Genomic DNA, 17,480 nt, shown 5'->3' with positions numbered 1-17,480 from the left:
ACTTTTTGTGCAGATATAAATATGAGATAGAAATGCGAAAGGGCGTTAACATTATGGGATGCTGCAAAGAATTATTTGAAAGTTTTAGAGATATGGTGACATTTGAACCTGTATTAATATTTACCCAAGATATATTTGAATTGAAAACAATGGTTCTGATTTGCAGTAAGCAAGGAGGATGGTAGAGTATGCCATCAGATGCATTCTAATTCTGTAGGGCAAAGTATATACGTTTTTGTTTTGGCAATTTTTTCTGGTGACTAGGCTTCACCATACACCGTGGACATGGGTTGATAACCATGTAAGTGATTTTGGAGCCATGATAGTGACAAAGATCCAGTTAGCAGATAACTGGAGGTTTGGACAAAAAAATAGACAAATTCAGATTATTAATAGTTAGATTCAGAGGGCGCGTGCTGACAGTTGTTAGCACTTCCACTCGGAAGCATATATTGCCCAATGTGATGCCATCAATAATCCAGATTATTAATAATATATATACCATATATAAGGTTCTAATATATATATTTATAAAATCATATATTTCATTAATTATTAATTTTTGTCTAGATGCGAATGTAAGAAAAACCAGACTAGGTAAAGAACTTCTAGTTCATGAGAACGTAAGAGGGGAGTGTGTATTAGTATCGAAGAGCCTTTAAATACCTCTTTATTTCTGAATTGCTTAAATCAAATTTATATATTCTTTTATTTCAACAGAAAACTAAATTGTTTGCGTCAAAATTCTCCTTTTGTTAAATACCCTCAAGCTTTTGATAACAGTTCGAGCATAAAAACTAATTTAAAATACTTGCTGTATTCATTCCATGCAGGAATTTATCAGATATGTGCGCATATTTAAAATCAAAATAAGGCACCGAATCCTGATCTACATTTTGATTTTGATCTCTAAATTGATGAAATGAAGAACAAATAAATAAATAATTCATCAACGTAATTGAATTCGTTGAAAGATTGAACAAAAAGTGTTCTACATTTATTTCATTTCCTAAGGACTATAAAAAATTCGATTTGTCAGAAGTTTTTAGCCTGATTTGATGAACTGCATCATGTTTGATGGCAATGACATTTTGTTATGCTTGCTCCCAGCCACTTACCAACTTCATTCACTTGTTTATTGAATAATTCCAACGTGGCAGCAATGTTGTGACTCTGAATGGACTTTCTTATAAAGCAGCAGTTGTTTGTGCAAAAAACCGTAACGGCAACCACAACGCTGGAACACAAACAGCTAAGAAGAAAAGACATCACTTGCACTACATCTCTTCGGTAATAATTTATTTTTAGTGCACGGGACCACATAGAGTGCGTAACATACTCTGACAGGCAGACAAGTTCAATTTCTATCTTCTTAGCAGTTCCGTCACTTGTACGGATGCATACCTGTACTTATGTGGGTCACTAGTGCACATGGAAGATAACGTGGAGCTGTGGAGCTTTTGGTGGACTGCTGCGCTCATTTCACATACAAAGTTTCGACATTTTTTTTCGATGCACTTTTTATAAATCATTCAAGATTTGTTATTTATATCAACATACTACCGGGCAACATTTTGACGTATTTGATTTAGTGTGCACTCCAGACATTGGTGCTTATGTGCCCTTCAAATATACGTGTTCATTACCGAAATAACTAAAGTTCGCGTATATTTTAGCACCAAAAACGCAAAATGCTAAAATTGCATTATGACAGTTTATTAAAAATTTAATTGCCATGTCAAAAGCAATTTGCCTTTCCTACCAATTCATACATTCAATGAGGTTAACGCCTATTTATGTCACTAATCAAGTTCCTTCTTCTTGACTTTAGGTCTTTACCATTCAGTGTTGAACTTAGTGATTTCCTACCAGGAAAGTAAATAAAACGAAATACAATTTTTCGAAAGTGTTTATTCTGAGAAAGTAATTTATATTCTGCTTCAAATCAGGTTTGACGTATTTTAAAGTATCTTTTACAGATTATGTATAATCGCGTCAAGGATAAACACAGTCAAAGTATATGAAAAAAATTTATCTCACAATGTTTAAAAAGGTGTAAATTTGATGTGAAAATCCATACGTGAAATATTAAAAGCAAAATATGTATGGAATTTGAAACGAGATTCTCTTGGACAGAAATTTCTTAAAGGTTTACAATTATAGTGATGGCCAAAAAAATGTAATACAGCATTGAGATGCCAAAGAAAAACGTTGTGGCATTTGACATGACTTCAAGAAAAATTTATTTTACTTTCACAGCAGAATAATGCCTTCAACGCCCATGTTTGTATGAAGTTACGATATATGGCTTTCTAATATCTGACGAAAACAAAACGGGTATTCACATGTTCAATGTACTGTATATCGATACTATCGATGCATACTGTTTGCAAGCGAAGTAAAAAATTTCTTATATATTCTCACATATCCCTTAAACAAGTAATATGCAGGGTGCTTCCCGAAAATGTTCCGAAAACACCTAAAATAATTCCGATTCAAATTTCTTAAGAGGGGATGATATTAAGCATAGCACTATTTTTTGAATACACGTCGAATTTCCGATATATAGACAACTGAAATCAGTGTATGCGATGGCTTTGAAAGTATTATTTAAATATAAAACTTATCTGGAGTCCGAAAATTAGATATATCACCGTTTTGCATATCCATATATTGTAAGATGTACATAACTTATAATAAAATTTCTTATATGAAGTTATTAAGTGCTGCAAGTATATGAAATATACATACTGTTTGCAAGCGAAGTAAAAAATTTTTTATATATTCTCACATATCCCTTAAATAAGTTATATGCAGGGTGCTTCCAGAAAATGGTCCGAAAACTCCAAAAATAATTCCGAATCAAATTTCTTAAGAGTGGGATGATATTGAGCATAGCTCTATTTTTTGAATACACGTCGAATTTCCGATATATAGGCAACTGAAATCAGTGTATTCAATGGCTTTGAAAGTATTATTTAAATACAAAACTTATCTGGAGTCTAAAAATTAGATATATCACCGTTTTGCATATCCATATAATGTATGTTAAGATGTACATAGCTTATAATAAAATTTCTTATATGAAGTTATTAAGTGCTGCAAGTATATGAAATAAACACCCTCCGTATGAAAAACTACCCTTCATTAATGCAACCAGTCATGATACAAATATCAGCAAAATTCCCAACCGGAACAAATAATAAATACTATTTTCTCTAATGTCTGCCTGAAGAATGGAATAGACTGCATTTAAAGTTTCAAATATATAATTTATATACAAATGTGAAGCAGTTAGCGTTATTTTATTGATGATTTATTATGAACATTATTTTTGAAACGAAGAATGCTAATCAGCAAATAATTGGAGGATATTTTTAGAAATTTCAGCTATAATTCTGAAAATTGTTTTATATGGGGAATTATTGAAACACATCTTTAATATTTACCTGTGAAGTCAAAGAAATATTCAGAACAAAACCTCAAATATCAAACATGGATTATACAAATAGATTAAGTCAAATTTTAGTCAAATATCAAAAATGGATTATACAAATCGCTTTTGCAGGGCAATTCTTGCCAAGATAATTTAAAGTCTTTTGAAAGATGTTTGAAAGATAGAACGAAAGATAGTTATAAAGATTTTTGTTATTCTGGCACGAAAGTCTTTCAAGAAAACTTTTACCATTCGTGATTTGTGCTGTTGCTTTCATGGGGGAATCAAATACAACTGTTAATCGAGGGGTGCAGTATCCAATTTAAAAATTTAATTTTAGCACAAATGTGTTGGAAAGACAAGATGTATGTTTCATTATTATTATTATATGTACTTAAAAAATTAGTTATTAAAAATCTCTCAAATTTAATTGATGTTATGAAAGTAATGGCAGAAATGACAAAAAACTTAATTAGTTTTAAAATAATAGGTTAAAAATATATATATATAAAAATATGTACATAAATCTTAAAATTGTATACATAACAAATTCATATGTTATACATAAATAGACAAGGTACATTTATTAAGATTTTAATAAAGGCGATAAATTAATACCTTTACGAATCGAAGACTATATTAGAAACAAAGTTAAAAATAATTGTTCCATTTTTACAAATTGATTAATAATTTTAATTGATTATTAATTTTAATTTATTCTTTTATATAAAAAAAATTTAAAGACGAAAAACACAAACAAAATATAAATTGTTAATCGAAAGATCTGCTCAGTTGCACATCTTTCATTTCGTCTAATAAAAGACCAAAAAGAGCTTTTAAGACAGCTGCTGGAATACGAAACATCTTTCGAAAGATTTTTTAATGTGATGAGCTGACAATAGTTGCTGAATTGCACTTTTATTTGTACAATAAATTTACATGCAAAAAATAATATATCTCTGCATTCAATTAGGTTCAAAAATAATGATAGTTCAAAACTTTAAAATAATTTGATAGTAAATTTTTGAAAGTTTTTAAATAAAAAGAATGTTTAAAAATTTGTACTTATTTTAAAATAACTTTAAAGTTCAAAAACTTTAAAATATTTAATATTTTTAGCTTCAAAAATCGAAAGATTACGAAGATAATTAAGTTTGTACTATGTAAGTTTGTATCTGAAACTTATCAAAAATTTGCTACATATCGTTCACTACCTTTGTGAAGGGTTTATATATATTGTGGGACTTTGGAACAACGCACCGTCCAACAAGTGGCCCCACTGACAACGAAACGCCTTGGATCCTCTTTCATCCTTCGATTTTGTGAAGGGTTTATATATAAATTTATAATAAACGATTCGAAACTTTCGTCTAAATATGAATAATCTAATACAGAATACATACTTATCTTACAAAAAAAATGAATGAGTTATTAGTCCAAATGAAGTGCACTTCGTATATATGTTAGTGCTATTTAAATACAAGTAGAATTTCCTATACATAGACAACTGAAATCAATAAATTGAATGACTTTGAAAGAATTAATTTTATATAAAATTTGTCCGGAGATCGAAAGATCGTAAAGTGTTATCCAGTGTCTTCTTGGATTGCCACTTATATATTGTGAAATGTACATATGTTATTGTTAATATAAAATAATTAATAGTGATAATAAGTAAAAAATTTTCAAAACAAAATGGTTTTGCCAGTTAAAACTGAAACTATTTATGTTCTTAAGTATTTCGATATCTGAATTGGTTTTTTTTTTAAACAAAAATTGACAACAAGGAATAACTAATAAGGAAGTTCTGTTTTGCCTATAACACTATTATTAAATAGTAACGCTTGTTAGTACTTTGAGCAGAGGGTAACTCTATATAGGCGTTTTGAACAAAGTTACCTTTTGATATAGATATTGTATCATAAACGGCATAAATATGTTCCATTAAAATAATTCATGAACACAATAATTGTAAGTAATTAATCAAACTAGATGAAGTGTGGACTTCAAAAAAATATAAGTATTTTAAAATTTCTATTCTAATAGCCTGGCATCTGAAAACCTATAATATATTGCCTTGTTATAACTCGATACGTTACTGGATTCCAGATTAACAAAAATTGGCTACTTAGCAAATTTGAATCCGAAAGACCCAACTAACTATGCTCAATAAATGCCCATCCAGCTAGCAAGAAAGATGATGCAATTTGCAAGAGAGTGCGGCATGCGAGTTTTCTGTAATTCATCCGAGAACTGTGGATGCAGAATATGTTGTAAAAGTCATACCAGATGTATGAGTGCAGTTCTAATTGGGAAATAATTTATTTTGATAATTATTCACACATACCGCTTTTTCACTCAACTATAGTATTAAATATTATATGAAAACGTATGTACGTCTCACAATATGTAAGTGATAATTCAAGACAACCTTAGATAGTAACATTTCACCTCCTGTCCCCAAATAAGTTTTATATTAAAATGATACTTTTAAATTCATTAAAACCCTTGATTTCAATTGTCTATATACAGGAAATTAGAATTATATGATAATAATATAATAAGAATAAATTAATATAAGAATATAATAGTGCTTTTAAACAGCACTATTATACTTGAAAACTGCACTATAAACTAATTCAATTATATTTATGCTAATAACTAATTGAATTTTTTTTTAACTCAAGTATGTCGCATAGATGAAGTATGAATTATATTCTGTAATTATAAACGCTATATCTTGATCATCCACAATATTAAAGTTATTTGGCTCCATATGTCTTACGAGTACGTGAATTGTTGACATTACTTTTTGATCACTCGCCCTTTTCACATAATTTGGCTCTATGCGATGATAAAGAGAAATCGTTTTGATATCACAGCAGTGATACCAAAAATATTTTTCTAAAAAATTCATGGAAAATTTCCTTCAAAACACATTCTTAAAAGAACAAGAATATAATATCAAACCTATAAGGACTTTGGAAGGGTTTTTGCATTTTTTGTTGTTTTAAGGCTTATTTAATCGAAATTGGAACAGTCAACTGATGTGTCAGTTTATATCATAGGTTTATATGTTCAGATTATATTATATCAGAGATCATATATATTGTAATTGAGAAACATAATGGCTTTAAAAAAATCTTACCGCTTGGTATTACTAAAACAAAAACAAAAATTCATTTTCTCTTGTTGCGTATATATATAAATTATGAGTTCATCGACCGGCATTCATAAACTACAGATATGTAGTTTACATATATATTGTTTTAAAAATAATATTCTTAAAAACCATATTGCTGGTAATTCGCACTTCAAAATTACTGTGCCAAACTAAAGTCACCATATTATCCCAAGTTGTCAAGCATGTACCAGGTACCGACTATAAATATTTTCTTAATTATTATACAATGCATTACTGAAATATTTTAATTAATAAGACCTTACTTAAAAACACAAATTATTAATTAATCCATTCGAATTCATACAATAGCTTGGCTTTTAAATTTTAACCTCATTATTGTGCCATTAAAACACATTAAAAATAAAAAGTTAATAAATTCGTAAATATTTTTATACGTTTATACGTATCTTAAGCAAGAAAAAAAGCTTTGCAGTCAATTAAAAACGGAGTTGATCAACCAGACACCTTAAAATGTATCTGAAACGTCTGAGTGCGCGCACAAGCAACTACACAAATCCAGCAGAACTACAAAGTCGGTCTTCAGCGCGCCCGCCAGTAACACTCGTCCGCTTACTTTCCCGGTTAATTTATGTTAATCGCTTGTTTTACTTTTAGTTTCGCACTTAAAATTGTCGCCATAAGTTGAAGTACGAAACAACATCTACGGTGCTGCGTAAGTCCCCATAAAACGTGTTGTTTAGATGCGACTTTCTTACTGGACTCAATTTAAAGCATTTAACTCTGCAATTTAACGCTACTGCAGAATAAAATATGCAAACTCTATGCAGAGTGCCAACTACAAATTTTTCTAACGCAATTCCAGGTGAAAGTTTAATGCCATACGTTGTCATTCTATGCTGGAGCAATTTACACTTTTACATGGGAAGTAGTTCACAAACTAATTTTATATTACAACTTTTTGTGTAATTATCGCCCTCTTTCTTTTATGAATAAGTTGAACTAATTGACAAAAAATTGCAACACATAGACCACCGGGTCACTAGCGGTACCAGTTGAAGCAAGCTTAGTAGAAAAGTAGCCATTTTAAGATTTACTCGTTATAACTTTAATTCATAAAAAACTAAACTACACTTTAAGCTTGTAAATTTGATTAGCAGCAATAAACACCTACACAAAATAGATATATCCAGCACAAATATCTGCAGATTTTGCTGTGATGAGGAAGAGTCTATGAAAGAGCCACAGAAGACAGAAAATTTTAGGTGCATACCAACTAGAGAATGAAAACCTTCAAAAACTTCCTCCGAAAGAGTACAACTGATCAAGTTGCTCAACTGATCAAGTTGATCACAGTACATAAAGGACATAGCCTAACCCATTACCAAGCTTGCAGCACATGTATCCGCAACGAGACTCCGAAGACTAAACAACACGTATTCCCGATCTGAACCCAACACGTATGGATTTAGTGATATATACTTCCCTATCGGTAGAAGAATTTGGCTGTCATAATATTAATAACCTAGTCTACACCTTTTGAAATAATCGAATGAAATTTTGCAATAGCATAGTATAGGATGACGTCAGGTACGTTAAAATTGATTGGCAATATATCGCACCGAATAACTGCTAAAAAGAAGCTTGATATTTGAACATATAAACGCATTGATTCATATGATGTACAAAAAATTTTTTAAATAAATCTTGAGTTATTAGTTTGCAATATAACTTTATATAATAAGAATGTTTCATTTTCGGCATACCTAAATCTTATTTTTCTGTTCTATTATACTAGTTGTGATCACTTCCAACTTAAATAAACTTAAAAAATTCTTCCAGTTACTTTTCTTAGTTCCAAAAATAATTATTGGCTTTAACATATCGATTCCAAAAAAAAAATTATATTTTCCCAAGTGGTGGCAAAGGTGCATTTCTAATACACTTGTATTGCGCGATATATATTGCAATTCAGTTCTTTTTAACAACGGTAAACCTTCAAATAATTGAAGGTAGCCATGTATATCATAATTCAAACTTTTTTAACTATGACAGGCCTTCAAATTATAGTAGTTATATTAAATTAGCTGCAAATTTTTTTATTCCTACTTAAAGGCTCAGTTAGTCGGTAGGTACCGTAAAAACTTTGGCTTAAGTTTGCTTACGTATGGACTTACTGAGCCTTTAAACTTACTTGTGAAACTTTCTGTTAGGCTACCTAATAGTATACCTAGTCTACTTCCATTTATACGACATAAATTTATTAATACCGATGTTTTGTTTCATTTGATTAAATACTTACTTTAAATTTGATTGAATTGTAAGAGGATACTCGTATCTACTTGTCTTTTGAATTGTATTAATTTTAATTTAAAAATATATAGACGAGAATTAACTTACGTTTAAATTCAAAATCAAAGGTTTTCAAAAAACTTCAAAAAAAAAATAGTTCAAAACTATACTGCTATCAGCGAGTAACCATCAAACTATGTCACTAATCTGAGTTCCAAAATATCAACAAATACAAGGAAATGAATTTACAAATGAACTAACTAAACCAAAGTCACAAATATTTGACGCATAAGAACAGATATTGGTTCCATTAAAAGGTGCTCTATAAAATATCTGACATCATTTTCTGAATACTGCAGAACGTAAATAGAACACTACAACAAAATGCAAATACACAATTAACTTGACCCAACTCTAACGCAATGAACTCTATTCATAAATTTTAGCAAAGCTACTACCGAAGTTAAAGGTTACCAACTCGCCTCTCTCGACATAACCTTTGAGGACAACACGATGAGCAATATATGCCTTCGAGTGAAAGGGCTGATAACTGTCAACACGCGCCTTCTCAATCTACTACCGAAGTGTGAACCGATATATTGGTTTAGTGAATAGAAGTATATTTTCTTCCTTGTGAATAATGACGTTATTCGATAATTACAACGTTCAGTTTGTTTAGCAATAAGGCATAGAGTGTTCCAGTTATTGTACCTAGACTTTTCACTAACAAATCGCAGTTATAATGATGGAATGTGACAATGAGGAAGTAAAATTTTCTTGGTGACCAGTAAACTCATCCACAAGATAAAAGATGAAGATTTTGAATAAAAGTGCAACTCAATAAAACATAACAAGAAATATTGCCAAAAAGTGTAGTCAGCCGAAAATTCGATTAATTAATAAATAATAAAATAATTGGTTGTTTCCCCAAGGCGAAACCAATGGTACGACGAGAAGTGTCGCTAAACTACTGCTGCGAGAAACGCGGGCTATAAAAGGACTCTGCAATCAGCAGCTATGCGAACCGTGCAATATCGGATGATGAGAGGCTAGAGAGGCTCCTATTCAAAAGGAAGAAACGAGTTCAAGTTGTGTTGAGTGCAACATCTTAGTGCTAACCAATTTAACCTAACAGATTAGATTTGAGTACTTATTTAAGGATGATCAAATTGTAAGAAAAGTCGATGAACACAAAGACGTAAACACTTTCAGACGTCTATTAAATTACTTATTGTTTTTGTAAGTTTAAAAAAAAACTTACAAAATTATTTAGTGGATTATACGACCCACTATATTCCTTAGGATTCCTTTTAGTATATGAGTGAGTAACTAAGTTTTCAAAGCTTGAAACTAATATGAAAATCGAAAGTAGACATATTTTACTTACAGTCTTTGCTCCTATTTTATGATCAATAAAGTTTTGAATGCTGTAAAAATAAATTCAAAAGTGCATTTTACCTTTTTATTTACTCATTTTTTTTTTTTTTTGTTAAGTGAGACATTCAAATCGTGTGGAACTGTAATAAAAATATCTTAAAGCAAAAATGAAACTTTCAATTTTGCTCCGCCTACAAACTCTTAGCGATCTCGACGTATATATCTGAGCCTATACATGGAGTCTGTGACGTATTTGTTATAGTTTTAACTCGCTTCTTGTCAATACGTTTTTATTAGGCTTACGGCCTCATGACCATTTATAAGCAGTGCTGGTGACAATTTTCAATCAAGACGGCGCACTAACCCATACCAGCGCAAGTCCCTTCCGTTCGATAATAATCGCTTATGGAACACCATATTCAGTTTTATGGAGCATAAAGCAACCCAAGTTAATAATGAAACACGCCTTAGGCGACATGACAAACTCAATCAAGACAAAAATCAAATCAAATCGAATTAAATGAAATGAAATGAAATGAAATGTCATGCGGATTATGTAAACTTTGTGTAACCATTTTATTTTTAACTTCATTTATTTTATACAACAAAAAAAAATCTTTAATTTTTTTTTTTTTTTAAGAAAATAGGGATTATAAATATTTTGTGATTGTAGTGGCTTTTATGCGTTAATTTGAACTTATTTTTAAATTTTTATTTTTGTGGGACTTATTTTTGTCAATGAGTGAAGTACGTTTGACGTATCTGGTCTCATTTGTTTGATGGCGGAATTGAGAAGGGCGCACTATGATTTGATTGGGTATTATTAACCCGTAAATGAGATTAACTAATGATGCTGTAGTTGTGGGCTTATTCACTTTATTTTTTGATTAATGAAGAATAGCTAAGAAAACATTCGAAACTTGTAGCAATATTGATTTAACTGGATTAATGTTTTTAAATTTAATTAAAATTTTCAACAGTTTGTGGTATTTCCTTCTCTTTAAATTTTTCAAAATATTTAAAATCAATTCATAGAAACATATAACGACGATCTATGAGATATGGATAATATATGTCAAATTAGATGAGAAACTTGTGAAATTCGGTGAAATAGTATCAGATAACATAACAGAACAGATAGATAGTTTAATTTAAAACGACTAGTTCCAATAATCATCTAATCAAAAAAAAACAGATATGAAAATTATAGTCCTATCTCTAGAAAGCGATTCTCCTACCTTCTGCTCAAAAAGTACTCGAATTTTGTAAATAAAACACACAAATTTAAATTTTATTCCAAATTTATTTTATATCCTTCAAAATATGCTCCTTCTGAAGCGATACACATATGCCAACGCTTAATCCAATCTTCCATACACTTTTCGTAGGCCCGTGAATGTATGGCTTTTAGTTCCTTCAGCGAATTCTCTTTTACTGATTCAATCGACTCAAAACGCTTACCACGAAGGGGCAATTTGAGTTTCAGGAAAAGGAAAAAGTCACACGGATCCAGATCTGACCGATGACAGTGGTGCCGTGTTTGGTCAAAAAATCGCATACAATAAGAATTTTCCATAGTAAAAATCGCTAAATGCACTTAAGGTAGTCCCACATTAACAGCTGCTGTAAACAAACTAATTGACAGATGGCGCTCAAATTTGTACAGTATGTCAAGAAAGGGTGTTGGTAACAAAAAAAAATTTTTAAATAGGTCTATAATTTAAGGAGTAGTTAACAAACAACAAAATCTATAGTTTATACTTTTTGAGCAGAAGTTATGCTAATACTTACAGACCAATTGAAACTTATAAAAGCCTAATGAAGCGTGTTATGTTTTTAGAATTAAAAATAAACGGGGTACAAGCTCCCAATGGAGAAGAGCACTGCGACCAGATTGATCTTTTGTGCTGCAACTGACCCTAACCGAACAGAAGACATTCCGCTTTTCGAATGAAAGCCAGATTGTCGTCCGTTGAGGACCTCCTAATGTCAGAAGGAGAGAGCACCCCACCTCCCAGTGACCTCCTCCTTTCCCAGAACAAGGCTGGGCAGTCACAGAGAATGTGACTGGTAGTCTCGTCTGCTTCTAAGCAGAGTCGACAATCCGTCTCTTCGGACAGACCCATCTTATTAAGGTGATAACGCAGCCCATGGTGACACATTAAATATCCTACCAGCAATCTGATCTGCTAAGGAGGGATGCCTTGCGTGTTATGTTATGTTATGTGAAATTTATGACTTGCAAATTGATATGTTAGATCTACTTTTCAGTAATTGCAGAACATTATTAGATAAAATTTCAGTTAGAGTCCGCTAATAAAAAAAAAAATTTTATTTCCATTTTTGAAAGGAAGAAGACAACAAAAGCTTGTACTGTTAAGAAACCGGCCGTTAATCTAACTTCAGATCTATTTAGATCTATTTTAGACAATCCTATAATTTCCAGTATTTCTAACTTATCTAAAAATGTTACATCAAATCGATGTTTCCAAAATTTGATCAGTTTAAGCAGTGAACATTCCACAAAACGGTAAAGGTCATATGACAGAAATTATGACATTCTCACTCGCAAGCTTGTTTTGTTATTGCTTATAATCATCCCTTATAATCCCATATATCCCTTATAACTTGTGATCCCCTATAATCATATATAACTGCGACTCTAGTAAACTCTTTCATACACTTTTTGCAGTTCTAGACCAACTTAGATTTGTTAGCCTGTATATAGAAAGTAAAATCCCTCAGCAGGGAAATTAAGATCCCTTCTATACGAATTACTCTGTTGTCATATTCCAACTAAAAAATAAAAAGCTTTTAAAACAAATACTACATAAAAGGTTTTAAACCACATACTTATTGCTGGTACTTAAAAGTGCGTATATTTTTTGACATTTATAATATATATCTTCGAAGGGAGGTTTTCACCTTATAAGATGAAAATAAAAAACTACATTTAATTGAAATTATACAAAATTTTGTAAAATTCAGTATTATTAGCTTGTACTCCTTAAAAATCAAAAAAATAACAATTGGGCGTCATTTTTAAAAACTTGGACTTTCCTATAGCACCAGATATAATATTCTTCATATTACATATAAAGAAGTATAAATTTTGAACCCCAAGAACTTAAACTATATGACTATCAAGTGTATTTAAATTTTGTAGACTTAGGTCAAGAGCAAATTAAATCTGATCTATTACCACCTGTTAAAAAATCAGTTTTATATTCCAATATATATTTCACGACAAATATAGATAGATAATAAACGATCCGTATCAAACATAGTTCGTTAAAATATTACTGTAATTTACGACCACACGACCATATACCTAGAATATGACATTAAGTGGTACACCTAGGAAAACCCAGTTAAGTTTATGCTTTCTTCCAATTATCACATTGATAGTATAAATAAATGTAACATTCCTTATCTGACAGTAAAGATTCCAATATTGACAACAAATATTGAACTTTAACTATAAATTGAGGTACGAATTAAGCAATACTAATTTCTATATAATCACCTAAACTAGTTCTATAACTACAACCGTTACGTGGATTTACTTACAGTATAACTACGTGGATTTACTTACACTATGGGTAATGATCAGTTGACTTAAAGAAAATATATATTTTTTTTACAAGTAAGATTATAAGCCAACAATAGACATAAGAAATTAAATCAGTCATTACGCAAAATTGTTAAAGTATTTTGACCAAATACAATTCCAAATGAACGTTTATGATCTTTAAAACAACAAACACATATAAGAACCGAAATCAAAAAACTTAAATAGGACTGGGTCGGTCACATTTTGCGTAGATCAACTGGTGACACCACAAGAATGGTGATTGAGGGGAACCCGATGGGTAGCAGAAGAATGGGCAGATGTGCACACACTTGGAGAAGGTAAATTGTTATGAAAATGTCACACATGCGAAAAAGCTGACGAGAGGGGAGAAAGCTAATAGCCCACAATCGTACCAAGTGGAAGATCTTTGTTGCGGCCTTATGCTTCTTCTAGGAGTTAAAGGATTCAATATATAACTAGCTTAAAAATATATGTATATAGTATTATATTGTGAATTGTAACAAAATTTTTATTTAGTTTTAATCAATTAATTTTGTGCTGACCATAAAGCTGTTTTGAATGTTAGGAACCATCATAACATGACCATCACAAATTTTGTTGTTACAATTCACTTTTGTTCGAAACCTCTGCATTAAATACAATAGCTTCTATTAAATAAAATAGTCACCACCATTATAGATAGATAGATAGATTTTATACGGGTTGGGATCACCACGTCACTGCATTCTTTTAATATTACTGTGACACACCCATTTTAGTTCCATAGACAAGTAGCAGTTAAGAACGCCATTATGTCCTTTGGAGAGATATTGCCTAATTCCGTTATAAGTAAATAGGTTGTTGATAAGTACCAAAGTTTGGGGAGTGTCTGGGGAGAGTATCACAGTTACATAAAATATGTTCTGCTATTTCCTCTTCTTCGCAACAAAGTCTGCAGCTATCGTCTCTAGTAATAACTAGGCTCGATAGCTGCTTATTTACTCAGCAATGTATAGTAAGAAACCTTGTGATAAATCAGATGCCATTTCTGTTTACATTCGAAGCTTACTAGTTCTGGCTTTTGATCAATTCGACAACAATTCTTTAGCTTGTTTGCAGGCAATTACATTATCCCAATCAGTCTGAGCTGCTTTTTCTAGCAATTCATTAATTTTAAGTTTGAAAAAACTCCATAAAGGACGGCGGAATGTTTTTGGACTAAAATGAAGCCGTCCTTATTTTGAGCTAGCTCATCGTCTTTCTCGATTCTCCCAAATCCGTTGTGTCCTGGGATCCATATTAAGTGAATCCTGTTCCTTTCACTACCATTATACCTGACGTTGAAATCAAATTTAATACATATATAAAATTAAAATTGAACCTATTGATTTTATATCGCCTTAACTGTGATGGCCAACTTTTAATAGATGAAATTCAATATATCTAAAAATTGATCGTTTTCAATATTCTCTAAGTGTGATAAAATACGGTACGACCTTCGATAACCTTCAGTTCAAATAAATTTATTTTAAACTGCAACTATTTTATATAAATAAAAATATAATTCAATCATTTCGTTAAAGGCATGTGCACATTAATCCATCATAAAACAATTTATGGAATACGTAAGTAAATAAGCACACCAGTCCAAATATTTCGGCAGAATTCCCAACATGCATGCGAGCAATGCAGACATATTTTTGCTTTGATCTTTTTATTGATACTTTTATAGCAAATATGGTTTTGAACTTGAACTTTAGCGGCAATATCGTTTCAGATGCCTGGAAAAATATGCAAATGCTAAAATTAAAATATTAAAAAAAGCATCCCGGCTCTCGATGCACTGTGCACATAACGTAGCCGCACTTACTGCAAACTTCACGTGGCATATAACCAGAAACATGCTGCATGCCTCGTGTAGCATGCAGCAAATATGCATAACACAATGAAATGCTAAAATTTGAGGCTCAGGTTATGTTGCTGACGCAAAGCGCTTTGGCCGGGTACAACGTGGAGTACTCTGGCATAATGTGGTGTAGTGTATGTGGTGTATGTGGTGTATGTAGTATGTTGTGGTGGTTGCAGCTGGTATAAGCGTGAACGATTTTGTTCTACTACAGCTACAACAATGGCAACAACAATATTAACAATAACATTGACTACAACATGAGGAGCAGCAGCAATTGCAAACAGGCGTAACAACACAAACGCCAACTTGCAAAAATATTAATCAGACATTGAAATATGTTGCGCGCGCTGCATTGGTCACATCGGTTCAATGTATGCGTTTAAAAACGATTAATTCACAGCAGGGACACTCCAGTGACCTCTACTGACGACGTCCACCACATTACTTAACATACTTGTACGTTTATTAAAGTAGTAGTCACGGTTGTGTACTGGAGCTGTGGAGCTATGGAGCTGTGGAGCTTATTCTGACGGTGTTGGCGGTGCGGTAAGGCCATCTTTTGTTTGCTTCACCAGCATAAGTCCAGCTGGTTCCAGTAGTGAAATTCAGTGATGCGCATGCATGCAGTAGTGCAGCTCTATGAAGAATTATTTGCTTAAGTGCAATTTGAGCTAAACTATCCTGTGGTGCAGCAGTGGTTGTGGTGAAGTTCTACTCTTTAGAAGTCATTTTGCATTGAAGATATGGTGGCGGTTTTATAAACGCTTTCGAGAACATCATCATTACTAGTGTGGGAAAAATGTTGCAATGTAACAGTTGAATATTGAAAACTGATTATTACACTTAGATCAACTGTTTAAGTATGAAATGAAAGTCAATTTAATATTAAAAATTTGTTGTTCTTATAAACAGCAATGATAACGAAGACCTTTATAATTATAACAGAAGCCTAATTCGTATTCCAACCTAATAAAGTTAAAACCCATGCCTTATATATATATTGGATATATTTTGCTTAATTATCATATTGCTTAATTAACAATTTTAACTATTTCTCTGCTGCTTAACTTTAAATTACTTAAATCAGATATTTATTTTGAATAGCCATTTCTCTTGAACTATAAGTACTATAAGTAAATATATAAAGAAACTCCCTATTACTAGAGCTTTACTAACTTAAAGGCAAGAAGAGTGCTGCCTTCGGGAACAAGTCTTTTGTTCAGTAACGCATAGGCCCTTATGAGCATTTTAAGCTAATTTTATTTAAAAATTTTATGTGCAAGCAGAGTTGTTAAATTGTGAAGTGTTTGTTTTTATTAATTGAGGCACAGCATGTTTAAATCGATTTCTTTGGACGATACTGCAAAAAACAGTACAGAATCATAAACAAATTAAGAAACGAAAGGATAATACTACCACAAATTATTTAAGTTTACAGTTCATAAAAATCATTATAAACAACTGCAGTTTAAATGATATTGGAATAGTAAGAATTCATTTTCATTCTTCTGGAGTGGTAGAAGTTTGCATTACCAGTAGCTAGTTAATAATGAAATAAATAATGAATAAAGGCTCAATAATGAAAAATGGATGACTAAAAATATTTGCAACCCCATAATAACACTATGACCTCTGTTCGATCAAAATTATTTTCAAATATATAAGATTATTCGACCCTTCTAGAATGAAACTTGAGACAGTCATAAATTTTTTGCTGATGACTACCATATATTAAGGGTTATTTTTGAAT

The sequence above is a fragment of the Teleopsis dalmanni genome, chromosome 2 (assembly GCF_002237135.1).
Source record: "Teleopsis dalmanni isolate 2A chromosome 2, ASM223713v2, whole genome shotgun sequence".
In the NCBI taxonomy this organism is placed as follows: domain Eukaryota; kingdom Metazoa; phylum Arthropoda; class Insecta; order Diptera; family Diopsidae; genus Teleopsis; species Teleopsis dalmanni.
The sequence above is the reverse complement of the archived record's forward strand: the minus strand, read 5'-3'. Positions refer to the sequence as shown.